Genomic DNA, 16,916 nt, shown 5'->3' with positions numbered 1-16,916 from the left:
GGACATGGGAGGGATCTGAACCCCAGACCTTATTGCTGGGTAGGTCTGTTAGGATTAATCAACTACTAAATTAATCAACAACTGTTTTGATAATCAATCAATCATTTGAGTGACTTTTTTTTTTAAATATCCAAATTCTCTTATTTCAGTTTCTTAAATGTGAATACTTTATATTTTATTTGACTACTTTTTACTTCTCTGTGGCAGTGAACTGAACATTTCTAGGCTGTAGACAAAACAAGATACTTGAATGCATCATCTTTGTTTCTGGAATGCAATTGTGAACATTTTTCACCATTTTCTCACATATTATCAATCTATCAACAAATTAATCAATTGGTTGATTGCTTCCTCGATTAATCAGTTTTGGATATAATCAATACTTGCCGCAGTATTGCTGGGTTGATGAGAGTGTGTACTTTTACTATCCCCCCCCACCAACCGCCTATAGTGTCCAATAAACTTAATGGTGTGATCCCTTTCAATGTTTTGTAATTTAATTCATTAAAAAAAATTCTTTGGCACTCACATAATTTTGATTCACAGAATTCAGTAAAGGATTCACAATCTTATATTGCAATTATAATCAAAGCTTGCCTTTTATGGGAAAAAGAAAAATTTGAATTTTGAACCAAACAAGTTAAAATTGCAGCAAGACACCATTGCACACTTGCCATTTGAGGGTCTATGCTATATATGCTAATGTTAGCTTCTTGAAGCTGAAGAAACATGGTCATTAGTGTCTAAAGTATCAAAAAAGAAAAAAATGTAAAATGGAAACAAAGACGGTGACTGACACAATTAATAAATATAGGCCACCAGGGACCAAATTTAACATGTAAAGTTTGCTGGATATCTACTGGACAGGTAAAACAAAAGTCTCACAGGTCTGTCATGTCACTAATAACGTGAGCTGCAGTTACATTTTTAAATGGTTTGCCAAAATGAATCAGTAGCGAGATGTGTTTTTCTTAACTAAATCAGAAATTCAGAGTTTACATCAAATGCACCATCAACTTTGAACATCATGCATGTGCTTCCTCCTTCATGTCATCTGAAAAATCTCACTAAGCAAACTCTCTGTTTGCCACAGAAACCCCCAAAATAAATCATTTAGAACCAGTAAAATTCACAGAAATGTTGTGCTACACCACAGAAATAAATTAGGATACTTTATAATACATTAACTAGCTGACATTTTTCAAATCAAATCAAATCAAATAAATTTTATTTATATAGCGCCAAATCACAACAAACAGTTGCCCCAAGGCGCTTTATATTGTAAGGCAAGGCCATACAATAATTACGTAAAAACCCCAATGGTCAAAACGACCCCCTATGAGCAAGCACTTGGCGACAGTGGGAAGGAAAAACTCCCTTTTAATAGGAAGAAACCTCCAGCAGAACCAGGCTCAGTGAGGGGCAGTCCTCTGCTGGGACTGGTTGGGGCTGAGGGAGAGAACCAGGAAAAAGACATGCTGTGGAGGGGAGCAGAGATCAATCACTAATGATTAAATGCAGAGTGGTGCATACAGAGCAAAAAGAGAAAGAAACAGTGCATCATGGGAACCCCCCAGCAGTCTAAGTCTATAGCACCATAACTAAGGGATGGTTCAGGGTCACCTGATCCAGCCCTAACTATAAGCTTTAGCAAAAAGGAAAGTTTTAAGCCTAATCTTAAAAGTAGAGAGGGTGTCTGTCTCCCTGATCTGAATTGTGAGCTGGTTCCACAGGAGAGGAGCCTGAAAGCTGAAGGCTCTGCCTCCCATTCTACTCTTACAAACCCTAGTAACTACAAGTAAGCCTGCAGTCTGAGAGCGAAGCGCTCTATTGGGGTGATATGGTACTATGAGGTCCCTAAGATAAGATGGGACCTGATTATTCAAAACCTTATAAGTAAGAAGAAGAATTTTAAATTCTATTCTAGAATTAACAGGAAGCCAATGAAGAGAGGCCAATATGGGTGAGATATGCTCTCTCCTTCTAGTCCCTGTTAGTACTCTAGCTGCAGCATTTTGAATTAACTGAAGGCTTTTCAGGGAACTTTTAGGACAACCTGATAATAATGAATTACAATAGTCCAGCCTAGAGGAAATAAATGCATGAATTAGTTTTTCAGCATCACTCTGAGACAAGACCTTTCTAATTTTAGAGATATTGCGTAAATGCAAAAAAGCAGTCCTACATATTTGTTTAATATGCGCATTGAATGACATATCCTGATCAAAAATGACTCCAAGATTTCTCACAGTATTACTAGACATCAGGGTAATGCCATCCAGAGTAAGGATCTGGTTAGACACCATGTTTCTAAGATTTGTGGGGCCAAGTACAATAACTTCAGTTTTATCTGACTTTAAAAGCAGGAAATTAGAGGTCATCCATGTCTTTATGTCTGTAAGACAATCCTGCAGTTTAGCTAATTGGTGTGTGTCCTCTGGCTTCATGGATAGATAAAGCTGGGTATCATCTGCGTAACAATGAAAATTTAAGCAATGCCGTCTAATAATACTGCCTAAGGGAAGCATGTATAAAGTGAATAAAATTGGTCCTAGCACAGAACCTTGTGGAATTCCATAATTAACCTTAGTCTGTGAAGAAGATTCCCCATTTACATGAACAAATTGTAATCTATTAGATAAATATGATTCAAACCACCGCAGCGCAGTGCCTTTAATACCTATGGCATGCTCTAATCTCTGCAATAAAATTTTATGGTCAACAGTATCAAAAGCAGCACTGAGGTCTAACAGAACAAGCACAGAGATGAGTCCACTGTCTGAGGCCATAAGAAGATCATTTGTAACCTTCACTAATGCTGTTTCTGTACTATGATGAATTCTAAAACCTAACTGAAACTCTTCAAATAGACCATTCCTCTGCAGATGATCAGTTAGCTGTTTTACAACTACCCTTTCAAGAATTTTTGAGAGAAAAGGAAGGTTGGAGATTGGCCTATAATTAGCTAAGATAGCTGGGTCAAGTGATGGCTTTTTAAGTAATGGTTTAATTACTGCCACCTTAAAAGCCTGTGGTACATAGCCAACTAATAAAGATAGATTGATCATATTTAAGATCGAAGCATTAAATAATGGTAGGGCTTCCTTGAGCAGCCTGGTAGGAATGGGGTCTAATAGACATGTTGATGGTTTGGAGGAAGTAACTAATGAAAATAACTCAGACAGAACAATCGGAGAGAAAGAGTCTAACCAAATACCGGCATCACTGAAAGCAGCCAAAGATAACGATACGTCTTTGGGATGGTTATGAGTTATTTTTTCTCTAATAGTTAAAATTTTATTAGCAAAGAAAGTCATGAAGTCATTACTAGTTAAAGTTAAAGGAATACTCGGCTCAATAGAGCTCTGACTCTTTGTCAGCCTGGCTACAGTGCTGAAAAGAAACCTGGGGTTGTTCTTATTTTCTTCAATTAGTGATGAGTAGTAAGATGTCCTAGCTTTACGGAGGGCTTTTTTATAGAGCAACAGACTCTTTTTCCAGGCTAAGTGAAGATCTTCTAAATTAGTGAGACGCCATTTCCTCTCCAACTTACGGGTTATCTGCTTTAAGCTGCGAGTTTGTGAGTTATACCACGGAGTCAGGCACTTCTGATTTAAAGCTCTCTTTTTCAGAGGAGCTACAGCATCCAAAGTTGTCTTCAATGAGGTTGTAAAACTACTGACGAGATACTCTATCTCACTTACAGAGTTTAGGTAGCTACTCTGCACTGTGTTGGTATATGGCATTAGAGAACATAAAGAAGGAATCATATCCTTAAACCTAGTTACAGCACTTTCTGAAAGACTTCTAGTGTAATGAAACTTATTCCCCACTGCTGGGTAGTCCATCAGAGTAAATGTAAATGTTATTAAGAAATGATCAGACAGAAGGGAGTTTTCAGGGAATACTGTTAAGTGTTCAATTTCCATACCATAAGTCAGAACAAGATCTAAGATATGATTAAAGTGGTGGGTGGACTCATTTACATTTTGAGCAAAGCCAATTGAGTCTAATAATAGATTAAATGCAGTGTTGAGGCTGTCATTCTCAGCATCTGTGTGGATGTTAAAATCGCCCACTATAATTATCTTATCTGAGCTAAGCACTAAGTCAGACAAAAGGTCTGAAAATTCACAGAGAAACTCACAGTAACGACCAGGTGGACGATAGATAATAACAAATAAAACTGGTTTTTGGGACTTCCAATTTGGATGGACAAGACTAAGAGACTAGTCTTAATTTATTACCACTCTTTTCAAGAGTGGTAATAATTCGAAAAATTTATCTGGTTTTCGGTGAAAATTTTACGGGCTTCACAGAGAATAAGGTCTGTTAGTACAGCTTTAAGGACCCCTTTAAGGACGCTCGGCACGCCACGCTCCGAGCTGCGATGACGCGGCACAAGCCACCGGACCATTTCTAAACGGATGGCTCTGTGGATACGAGACCATCGTGTGCTCTTTCTCTGGTTATCACAAGAGCTGGACATCAGCCATTTTCTGGCAGATTTCACTTTTAACAAGAGATTTTGTCATGGAAAGCCACGCGGAGGCTTCGCGCGTAAAGACCGATTCGCTTTGGAAGCGAGACAAAGGAAAACCTCCTTTTGGCGTGTCAGAGGACAAGTTTGGACATGCCTATCTCGGCTTTCAATGCTTACCAGTCCAGTAAGTATCAGAGAAATTGTGGAGAGCTGGACATGTCCAAACTTGTCCTCTGACATGCCGAAACGGAGGTGTCCCGAAAGCCAGATAAATTTTTCGAATGGTTTCCAGGTGCCAGTCTCTAACAGCTTCTGAAAAAATTCTGATGGAAAAAAAGTCCTTTTCATTCCGCCATTTCCAGACAATGAAAATCCAACGAGGGGGCAGGACCACTCCTTCCCAAGGCGTGCTCACAGGCGAATGACGTAACCGACAGGCGTGGAAAAACTCACGCATGCGCACGAGGGTTCAAGCATGTCTGATGTAAAAACATATGAATGAAATCCATATAGTTTTTGAAAAAAATAAAAAGGACCGTTACTTTATTGACAGACCTCGTATAATGAGTTGGAATGGCGTGGCAGTCCAGAATGCTTTTACAACCTTAGACCTCAATAATTTTTAGAAGAGAAACTCAGCCCTTTTATTTCCTGTTAATTATGTAATTTTTAATGTTAATTTACTGTCTTAATGTATTTATAAATTCTTTAGGTTCTTGTTATCATATACAAACTCTTATTATTATTATTACTATTATTATTATTATATTTATTTTATTATTACATCTATTTTGTCATTTGAGTTTTATATGGACCACAATGGAAATAAGTGTTTTCACTTTCTTGTGCCATCCATGTAGTTTTAATGTATTTACAATTATGTACTTACATTGAACTTACTAAATAAAATCATGCACGCATGCACTCATGCTTTAATATAAAGATGATTTACCGCCCCCTGCTGGATTGGCGCGTGAGTCAAGACTGAAGTTAGCAATGTCTATTGTTCAGTGTTCTTAGCTAATATCCATAGCTTCTCCAAAAATATTAGTCCTATTAACACTGCGTACATAAGCATACCAAACGGCAAACGTCAGCTCTCCCCAATTTTTCTGTGATCGAAGTGACACACACACACACACACGCATGCATGCATGGAGAGCTTCTTGTCTTTTTAGCATTCTGCTGCAAGCAGGACTAATTTTAGACCTGTTGGCAGAAACAGAGACGGTGGTGGAAGACATCAAATGGACAACACTTTTCCCTCACGGTACCGGCAACATAAAACTTAACTGCTGGTATGGTAATGGTATGGTAAGGGCAACATAAGACTTAACTAAACTGACTCAACCAAATGAACTACAAAAACACAACAAATCATAACATTGACAGCACTGTTTAACTAACATGAACCACAATAACAACATTTAAAACCCTAAAACCCCAAACTCCCGTGGTGCATTGCAGCATAGCACCCATTGTTTATTGGTTAGATAAATTTGCTAATTTCTCCAAAACTATCAACTTTCTGTTTTCACAGCATTCATCCTTGACCCAAAATACATAAGCATACCAAACAGCAAATGTCAGCTCTCGGCGGTTTCTGCGTGATCAAAGCCATACCCATGCACACACACACACGCACGCATGCACAGAGAGGCCAATTTGCTATGATAATATAGATTTTGCCAATTTTGTGAAAAGTTCAAAAGGATTACACCTTTAATGCAGGTTCAGTTCAATTCTTTGTCCAAAGTTGCTGAAGGAGACAATTTTTTCAGTTTAGAAACAAAAAAAAGCGATACCTTCTGATTCTACATGAGAGGACTTGAATAAGAGCTCATTCGATGCCACAGCAATGTCATAAGTGCAATACAAACAAGAGATCTGAAGAGATGAAAGAACAGTGAGCAAAATGTGAAAAAATTACTGCGCAAAAGAAGATAAAGTGACAACTATGTTTACTAAATAATCAAAGCATACATGTGTGTGCACGCGTGCACCCTGGTTTGACTATTGATACAGCAGACAGTTAACCTTCAGTGCAGTTATAAACAATCTGCGTCAAACCAGTCAAATCCAGGGGAGCAGATGAGACAGATTTGGCTCGAACGGAAGACGCTGACAGAGTCTTACAGTAACTGACAGCTATCTGTTAACACAACAGCACGATCTGGAAATGAATGTAGTGTAATAGTGAAAGTCTTCAACAATGGCTGTCTGTGCTTTACAAGACAAACAGCAGAGAAGAAGGCATGCCAAGTCCACAAAACACAAAGAATGACTGAGTACCGCATCAAAAATACCCACAATACATGTGTTCTCGCTGTCTTGTAAAAACTTCTGAAAACTCAGACTTGGCCGGATATTAGCAAAAACCAAAAACTGAGGGTGTTATGAATGCTATTTTCAGTACTACTCGCTTGGTTATCATCTGTTATCATCATGACAGGAATCCCCAAAACATATTCTTCAATCTCTGGCTTTGAAAAATTATTATAATTCCTGGCTATATCTCAAAGTGGATCATTTTGCAAGTTGCATGCAGCCAAATGGTTTTATCTCGTGAATTGCTGCATCCCCACTTTGTCACAAGACCATTTTTATACAAGCAGATTCCACAATTTATTAAAAAAACCAAAAAAAAAACCAAATAAATAACTTGAGAAAAGTCTCACTGAATTAAGCATACACTACTTGGGAAAAGTTGTTCAGTGCTCACTCCATCTGTGTGTTAGACACACTTTTGGGCTTATACACAAAGAAGCTTACAACACAAATTGCCTTCAGATTCATGCCATTTATGCTACTGTCACATTTTCCATAGTTAATTTCGCTGTCAGTCTGCTGGACTGTGTGTGAAAACTGTAATTACAGACTGATTTCTGGATCATGGGAAAGCTTGACTGCAGTATACCAATGTATTCCCAACACTGTGAGCTTAAATCCAATTTTACAGCTTCTACTGTCTACTAAAAGCTCTCCATCATGTCTTCTGCATCTTCATGCTGCATGCAGTCCTACAAAGCAGATAAACCACAAAGAGCGACAACATTTTTACAGCTATACCAATATGCATCTGCACACACAGTCAGCATTTTAAAACTGAAATTCTAAAAAAATTCTAAATTCAAAAAATATATATATATTTTAAATCAGTATGGATACTGTTGGCATTTAAACATCTGATTCTTTCAGTCATTCCGAACAGTTTTCAGCCTGTATAAACTCGTGAATGGCTTCAGTTTAAGGCAGCAAACCGGGCGTATGCGTCTGCATCATTTCTCGGAGTGCACCAATGCCACAGCTGTGCATGCATATCATGCAGCAGTGCACAACGCCAAACTCTGTATAACTTAGAAAGACTGACAAACAAGTCATCTGAAAATACGCAACAATAAATATCTCGAACAGCTAAAGACTTTAAAAGCCTAACAACAGGAGACACACATAAAATACTGTTTACGTACTTTTTATGGATCACTCAAATATTATGTGTGAATTTAACACATACAGAGGGCATGTCAACACTAATTCACATATGCTGCACAAATGTGTGTGTGCGTGCGCATGTGTTACACTTTGAATTGGACTGTACATTTTTCTGAAGATGAACATGGAAGTTTTTACTGACTACTATTACATTAAATGAGACTATCCAAGAGGACAAGAGCAACTTTAAGTCTCCCAACAGGGTTTAAAGAGAACTTTCAACAGAATGACGAAATCTCTCAAAACAAAAAGAAAAATGTGCGGACTCCATTTATTGCCCACAGTCAAGTTCATATAAATACTCTCTAAACTGTGTGATGCTTTTGACTTGGGGAGGCGAAACTTCAACATCAAATCATTTTAAAAAGGGATGCCCCAAACAAGGATTTTATCTTGACTTTTAATAGAGTACCTGCCAATACAGAGTCCCAATCTGATACTTTCCTTCGATATTACACATGAACAGGACACACTGTAATCACATTAAAGTGAATCCAATATATATGTTTGACAATATACAGCTCTTCAAAGCATTAAGAAGAACAAAACTACCTTCAACTTGAGGTGCTTCAAATTTTATTTATTTATTTATTTAGTACAAAAAGTAAACTGGAAGCATTGAATACAGTTGTGGCTGTTTTCTCCAACTACAATGACAAAAGGTAATCTCTCACAAAGTTGGTGAAGGCGTCACAAAAACTGATTTAATATATATTAGTGTGTGATATCATAAAAATGTAACACATTTTGTGACTTTATCATGACATTATTTTGTGATGGTTTCACGAAATTTGAGGCGGCACAGGGGGGCCGTTGGAGTTATCATTTGGGTTATGTTATGGTTAAAAACAGTGACAGACAACTTGGCCGCGTCATGAAAATGTGATGCATTTTGTGACGGTAACATAAAAAATAAACATGACACTGGGCTGCAAAAGGCAGGCTGTTCGTGTGAGACTCATGTTTAGTAACTCTAATTTCAATCAATCAAAAAACGACAGATGCCAGCCTTTGCAATTGGATCATAACATCTCAACTCTTAAGTACACTTTCACTCAAAAAATAACTTGCTCAGTGAACATAAAAAAATATATAAAGTATTTACAAATCTAGTTGAACTGACCCATTGTAATTAGGCAACAGTAATGCAAATTCATCACGTTGACCCAACAAATTTACATTTAGGTTACTCATCAAAATTGTTTCTGGCTACCGTAATGCATTTTACTTGGGTGGAAATACTTTCCATAATTTTATTATGTTCACTGAGCAAGTTATATTTTAAGTTGTTGCATGTTATGTTAAAACTACATGATTTGAATGTGTTCACCCATAAAACTTTATCCTATATCGTAGAAGCTATATGTTAGACTTACGTGATGAAAATTATGAAAATTCAGTAAGGTATATCTTATATATTAGATTCCAATTCTAAGGTGGAACTATGCTAGTATACTAAGGTATAAAAGGAAGAGTAAAATAGAAGAGTAGAAAAAGAGTAAAGTAGAGCCACTTAGGTGCCTGGTCTTGACAGCCAATGAAAAACACTCACATGACTTCTGAACTGCTAATAGTGATGGGCTTGTACAGTAATAATATAGAAGAGCATTTTACACTTAGAAGTTGAATTATTTGACCAAAAACAGCCATGGAAACAAATGAAACACTTTTTTTGCTCTCTTTCAGCTGCTCCCAGTTGCTCGGGGCCATCACAGCAAATTCAGCAGAGATCCACATTGGAATATAGCACAAGTTTCACAATGGATGGCCTTCCTAAAGCCACTTGAGCTGTACATGGACTACTCAAAACCTCCTCTGCTTAACTTCTGAGATGTGACAGGATCAGGTGGGCACAAAGCTGCATGGCTCCAAATTAGTCACTGTATTCACAAGGTCAAATTAATGTGGTGGAAGAGGCCAGGTCAGGTCTGGAAGCAAGCATGTGCTGGCGCTGCACAATCCCGCATCCACCACACCATGGAATGGCGCCGGGGTGCTGGACAGCAACTTCCAGTTGCAAAACTGGTGCAGCAACATACAGTAATGGCTAATTTGAATGAAAGTCACCTTGTGCATATTATTGGATTTAAAAGTATATTTGTACACAGGAATTTACCAAAAAAAGGCACAGAGAAGTGTTTTGTCATTGGCGTTGCAAAGTTTTTACATCTTTCTGTAATAGCGGAGGCTAAAAGCAACAGATGATACCACCATCCGCCATAATCCAGTCAACCGCCACTTTATCACTCTCCGCTGTATTGTGACAGCAGGATTATTTATGTTCACAGATCAAAGGAAAAAAATTGTCTTGCATTTAGGATTTGCAAGCCCCCTCCAACCCCCCCCCCCCCCCCAAAAAAAACTATAAAAAATGGTAAGCAAAAAGAGATCCTTCAACTCTTAACTAAGACCATGTGCTCGTTATCTGACGCAGGCCGCCTGAAAGACGGAGTTAAAACAGACCAAAAGACATTAGAGACAAACTCAAGCCTAAACAAGGCTGTACAACTAACCACAGACAGAGAGTGGGGATGACATTTTGGGCAGTTAGCAGGCACTCTTTTCCAGAGTGAATTCCAGTAACTCCAACAGGAAAATAAGCTTAAATCCCTGCATCACTAAGGCTACATGCAGCTAATATAAAGTGATGAAATAGTAAAACAATGTACCTCGACAGCAAAATCACTTTAAAACAACTGCATCCTCGGGATCTGAGCAAAACAAGAGACTCTGCAATAAAAATAAAAGTGCTTTATACATAACAACAAGTCAGGAGAACCAGAAGCCTTGCAAAAGATTTTAAACTCTAAGTAAACCATCTGTGACAAATGATCCCTTCAGTTTATCTCAACTGCATGTGGAGCTGAGATGAATAGCGACTGATTACTCAAATAGATGTTATCGTTTCACGCTTATTGCAAACAATAAGTCTGAGGGCAGATCATATTCATAAATAAATAGGATTAGACATACAACACAGTGTGGCTTATCCACATTAAGAAAATTTTAAATAAGTCATCGCCCTTTTGTCAGCTAAAAGTCAAAGTTGTGTTATGACAAAGTCTAACTATCAAAGCGGTTTTACACGTGGCTCTTAATGATGAGGTATGGCCAAGCTGTAAAATATTCCGCTCAAATTAAGGCATAGCATCACTTATATGTTACTGCCATACGCAGTGGACAAGAAGTCTGACAATGAGATTACTTCATTTGCAAAAAACATCTACAGCACTCTAATAACAATACTAATAACAGTATTGTATTGTATAGTACACCGAGACGGTGTGTAACACGGCAAGTGCTGTGAGAAAGGACCAAAAGTAGAGCAACATTAGTCAGTAACCAGATTTGACGTTAAGACATGAATTCTTAGGTGCATTTTTTTAAACTAATATGCATATGAAATCTGAGGTGAAAATAATTAAAAAACTTTGTTTTTGTCAAAATAGTAACATTAGCAAATTACACAAACATTGTTTTTATTATCTTTGTGATCACTTATTGTTATATATTTTGGATGACAATAAGAAATAATGGTTAATGTTCACAATCATATTAGATGTATTAAAACAAAGTATTCACCCACTAACTGCATTCCAATCTATATATTATAGCATTGACATCTTTTAAAATGAGGGTATTAAATAGCTTTAATAACACGTCTCTTTACCGTGACTTTACATTAACAATCAAAATGTATTAAATGATTGCTCATGATAATAAAAACCCCTTCATCTTCAGTTTAAACTTTCTTTGTCACCACGGTGCTTTGCGGCAGCAAAATCAATCAGATCTTCCATGCAAGTCCATCTGCACTGGAACAAATTCGTCTTCTAAGTCCATATCAAACCAGCCCCCCCATGTGTAACGCTGTACTGCTCTCAAACAATCAGAGACAAATGCGTGGCATCCCACAAAATCACTACAGTTGTTCGTCATGTCTTACAGAACATCAAACCGTCAATAAAACACGGGATATACATTCTCACTAGTTGGACAGGACATTTCTGACTTCCCTCGCTCTATGTGTTCGCTCCCTTTCTGTCTTTCTCCGCAAACTTTCTCTCTTCCCATTTCCACCGCACAAACTTCACATATTGCAACCATATGAGTAAACCATGGCTGTCTGCACATACACAGACACACGGGAAAAGTGCTGCACTCTCTCCCTCTGTCTCTCTCTCTCTCTCACTCACACACACACACACACACACACACACACACACACACTCGGGGTAAAAAAAATTAACAAGAAGTTCTTGTGTGTAAATCATGGATTATTTTGACATTTATTAGCAGCTACAAACAAGACTGTAAGATAAACAAATGTCCAATTTTTGGACAAAGGTTTTTTTCAGTAATATTTCTCGATTAACAGGAACATAGTTAAACCCATTTCTTATTTTTATAACATTTTGTTGCATGTTTGCAAATGTTTAACAAAGACAGACTGTATACATTATTATGTTATAGCTCTAAAAACATAAAAATGCTGGAGTATATCAGTCTGTTAAACATGCCGTACTAAAGGGGTGCGATAGAAGTAATAATTTAAGTATGAAGTTGAGTCTTACATGACACTTCGAGGTGCTGTTATGAGTATTATATTAATACCATCTATGTCAGTTTTGAATTACATGAAAATCAAAAATGATGTAATCAATATGCAGTGGCAAGATTCACAATTCAAGATTATGCACAGCAACACATTGGTTTAATAAATATATTAGAAAACAGAACAAAACACTTGGGATTTCTGTTGAAAGACTTCTGTGGTTCAACTCAATCTGAAACATGGAGTAATATTCACGTTATAAAAAGTAACTGTGTGTGTACAAGCTCATATGTATGCGCTTCAAAATATATACAGCAGAGTTTATAGCATCAGAATAGAATGTCTATGATAAACTGCAAGAGAATGAAACTTTCAACATTGCACATCATTTTGGCTGTGTATTTTTATTAAAATGATAATTTCATAGTTTTCTGAAGATGTGTGCAAATATAATTGCACACATCTATAATTGCTCTCGATGAGAATTTTGAACCACTAAGAAAAAAATGCATTCCAAAAAAGTTGTGCAAATAATTGCAAGAAAATTTAAGAGTCACATAAACAGTCAAATGTCTAACTTTTGTCTTCAGAATGTATAATCAGTACATTATTCATGATTACTGTAAGGTCCATAAACTTTCAGGAACACAATTCAAAACAAAAAGGCCCATTTATATTTTTCTGCAAACCAATGCCAGCGAAAAGTAAAAATTGAGTTATTTTTTCTGATCTGCAAAAACCAAGATTGACAGTAAACAGAAAGATAAAATGCTTACATATGGGGACGCTGAAACTAGCCAACGATTGGTAATTTCCCTTAAGGAAAAACTTATCTTTCATTATTTATCAAAACAGGTGGAAATAATTTTTTGTGTCCATCAAGCGCTTAATAATTTCAGCTCTCTGTTTTATAAAGTGATTCTTAAAAGTCTGTGGCTGGCATTGTTCAGTAATCGTAAAAATAGGCAAGATTTATGTGTTACAAATTGTGCGAGTTTATTAAGATGCTGAATCCAGTCAGTAAATTAATTATTTATTTACTCAAAAACAAACTCAGCCTTTCAGACACAATGCGGGATATCAGAGGGTTACTGCCTAATTTTTTTTTCTCCCACTGAGGTTATCTACTAAAGTTGTTTGAAGCTCAGCACGGAAAAAGTGTGAAGGACTGTGTAAAAGCCTTCCTCACAGTGTTTGCCTCATTGTACTGGCCTCACATACTCTGCTCTCCTCTCAGAGTTGTCATGCCTACCCGGCTCCCTTATCTCAAAGGAACATCACAGTTTCTTACAACAGGAGGGGGGGAATTTTTTCAGAGTAGACTGAAAATGCCCCTCAGCCTTCCATCACCCATGAACAACAAATAACCAAACATATCTGTATACGTGGAGTAGTATCAGCTTTAAAACAACTTGTTTGGGGCACTTTGAGCCAATCCACCACGCTCTACTGAGCGTCCCATAACAATGAGAAAGATAAAAAAACAGTCATATCTGTAATAAGCCACTTGTTAAGCAACACCTCTTTGACAGAGACGAGTGGACGTGAAACCCTTCAACTTTCTGCAGAAACCACTTTACTCCGCTTTGGTGGATCATTCAACAAATCTGAAGTTCAAGTTTGCAGGAAGAATGTAAAGGTATGAATGAATAACAAAAAAAATACATACTTAAGTGCAGGGGAAAAAATTGCCTACACTGCTTTTTTGATGCACACAAAAAAGTATGCAAAGTTATAAGTGCAAAAAATTGAATACTTTTTAAGTACACAAAATACAAAAAGTGTACATACTTCTTATGCGCACAAGGAGCATAAAGTTTAAAAGTACATATATAAGTACAAAAAAGTGTGCATACGTCTTAAACGCAGAGTATATACCTTTTACTTACAAAACGTGTACAGTTTAAGTATAAAAAGTGCATAATTTGTAAGTACAAAAAGTTAAAAACTATACATGATTTTCAAGTACAAATGTGTTCACATCTTAAGCACGAAAAAGTATGCACACTCTTTATGCATACAAAAAGTATACACTACATAAACATAAAAAGTGCATAGTTCTTTAATACAAAAAAGTAAAGTTAAAATGTATATGCTTTTCAAGTACAAAAGTGCAGAATTCTTAAGCATGAAAAGTGCATAACTCCTAAATACAAAAAGGTCAAGTTATATACTTTTCAAGTACTTCTTAAGCATGAAAAAGTATACACTAGGTACACAAAAAGTATACTTTTAATACAAAAAGTGTGTAATTCTTAAGCATAAAAACTACATCCTTTAGCACAAAAAAGTAAGTACGCAAAAAAGGGCATACTTGTAAGTACAAAAAAGTACACAACAGGAATTTTTAAAAGGCAAAAAACACATTCAATAAACACAAAAAGGTGCTTATACTTTTTAAGCACAAAAAAGTACATCTTAAACAAAAAAAGTAGATATTGACGAAAAAGAGTAGACACTTGTTAGCTCAGTGCTCACTCTCAGTGTGTCAACATGCCGCTATCACAATTTAACACCGAAACAAACAAACAAACAAACAAACCCCCCCTTTTAAAATTCAAATTTAAATTTAAAAACCGTCACACAAACCTAGTTGGAGTGAGTCGGCGTCCCCCCTCGCTGTTGTCTTTGGAGCAGCGGCCGCTGGCCCACTTTGTATTTGTGTTGCGTTTGGGTGTCCTAAGCTAAATGTGAAGTTGCCATGTGAATTCAAAGCTGCTCTTTTCCTCCCTCTCATTCAGCACAGATCCCCCTCTTTTCCTCAGGCCGTTACATAAGACGCAAAGCGACTGCTGCCCGTCGTAAAAACCCCACTAGCGGCTAACAGAGAGAGAGGTTTTGATTTTGTAGCTCTCTCTTTTCTCTCTCTCTCCCTCTCTCTCTCTCTCCTCCGTAAAGCATGCACTTCCACCGGCGCCGTTTAACCGCAGCGCTGCGCCGACTCGAGCTGTTTTTGTGCGTGTGTGTGTTCGTGTTTCTTTCTGGTGGCGCTTACCTGTTGATCAAAATAAGCATTAGCCTCTCTCTCTCTCTCTCACTGTGTGTTAAGATGGTGGCTCTGGCTGCTTCGTCTCTTTGTGGGCTTTTTGTTTGTTGATGATGTCGGACGGGGTGACTGTCTTTTTTTTTTTTTTCTTTGGTCTGAGAGGGAAACACAGCAGCACCACCGACTGATTAGTGAGTGTTCACGGCTGTGGTAAATTCCGATGTTGCTGAATGATAGATTCAGTCGCCCGGAGTCGGGATTTGGTGGCCACGAAGCGCGAGCAGCTCGTTATGTGTAAATGAGAGTTGAGAGGAGTGTTATCGCTTTGCTGTGTGACAGGACCTCTCTGTAGGCTCTGAGCATTACGTCAGAGGAGGAAGACACAGCAGCTCTATTAATATCAAGAAGCCACCCGAAGACTGGCTCTTAAAGAGACACACACACACACGTATATATATATATATATATATATACACACACACACAGAGAGGCGCGCTGTGGCATCTCTCCTGTAATAAACCAGCTACCCCTCACAAACCAACCATACTAACATGGTTACGACACTAAAGTCAGGGTTTGAGTGTGTTTCTTTGTTAGGGATGTGGGATACCGATAAACTGTTGCTACAGTTACTTTGAAAAGTTACTTCAGTTACATTTAGGGAATAACTCCGCTGTGTCTGATGGTTTGCAGACGTTGATGCTGGATTTTAGCCACGTCGCATTAGTGGAGCCGGTGTCGCCGACCGAACGGTCCCCCCTAAAAATCAGTCCGCTTTTTGCATCTGTGCATGCGTCATTAGCTGTGGTTCACAATTATGTGACTGTAGGACCTTTGTGGCTGGGACGGCGGTGGGCTCAAACCCGGACGGCTCGCACTAAAGACCATTCTACCAGGTCAGCCAAAGGGTAATTCCCCCGTTAGCCAAGCTAGCAGGAACATCTTTTCAATCAGGACCCGGGACCTTCATCCCGCTACATATCTCCCCACCATTTTTGACTTCGTCCCAAAGTCACAGGTCCATTTCAAAGCGTCTGCTTTCCCTGTATTATAGCAGCTAAACCAGCTGCTAGATGATGTGCTCACTGCTTGTTGGCCATTTCAAATATCTTCTTTCAAAGTTTCTGGTTAAAATGGCCTCATTTCTGCTTAAAACTGACTTCAAAATGATTTAAGAGGTTTTTACCTTGTCATCTGATGGTTAATAATCCCATTAATCTGTTTGATAGCTCTGGGTGAAGAGACTCTGTGTTAGATGAGCGGGAGAGCTCCGGAATGATGCATGCACAGATGCAGAAGGCGGACCGATTTTTGGGGGTGGACCGTTTGGTCTGCCACACCAGTAAAACGGATAATAAAGTAACGTTGAGAAGTTACTTTATACAGTTACATTTATTGAA

The 16,916-nt window shown here is 37.9% G+C and overlaps 1 long non-coding RNA gene across 2 annotated transcripts in view; it reads right to left on the bottom strand.

Moving 5' to 3' along the window:
* LOC117502194 overlaps nt 1–15,956 on the bottom strand; it is a 147,077-nt gene extending 131,121 nt beyond the window's left edge. The window contains exon 1 of one of the 2 annotated variants that reach the window (XR_004558219.1): nt 15,120–15,956. This is a non-coding gene — a long non-coding RNA (uncharacterized LOC117502194). The remainder of the gene's footprint in view (nt 1–15,119) is intronic. The other variant, XR_004558220.1, reaches the window with a different exon arrangement.
* Between the last annotated feature and the right edge of the window lie 960 nt (nt 15,957–16,916).

Source organism: Thalassophryne amazonica, chromosome 20, assembly GCF_902500255.1.
Source record: "Thalassophryne amazonica chromosome 20, fThaAma1.1, whole genome shotgun sequence".
NCBI lineage: Eukaryota > Metazoa > Chordata > Actinopteri > Batrachoidiformes > Batrachoididae > Thalassophryne > Thalassophryne amazonica.
This window is presented reverse-complemented; position numbering and strand designations above follow the sequence as displayed.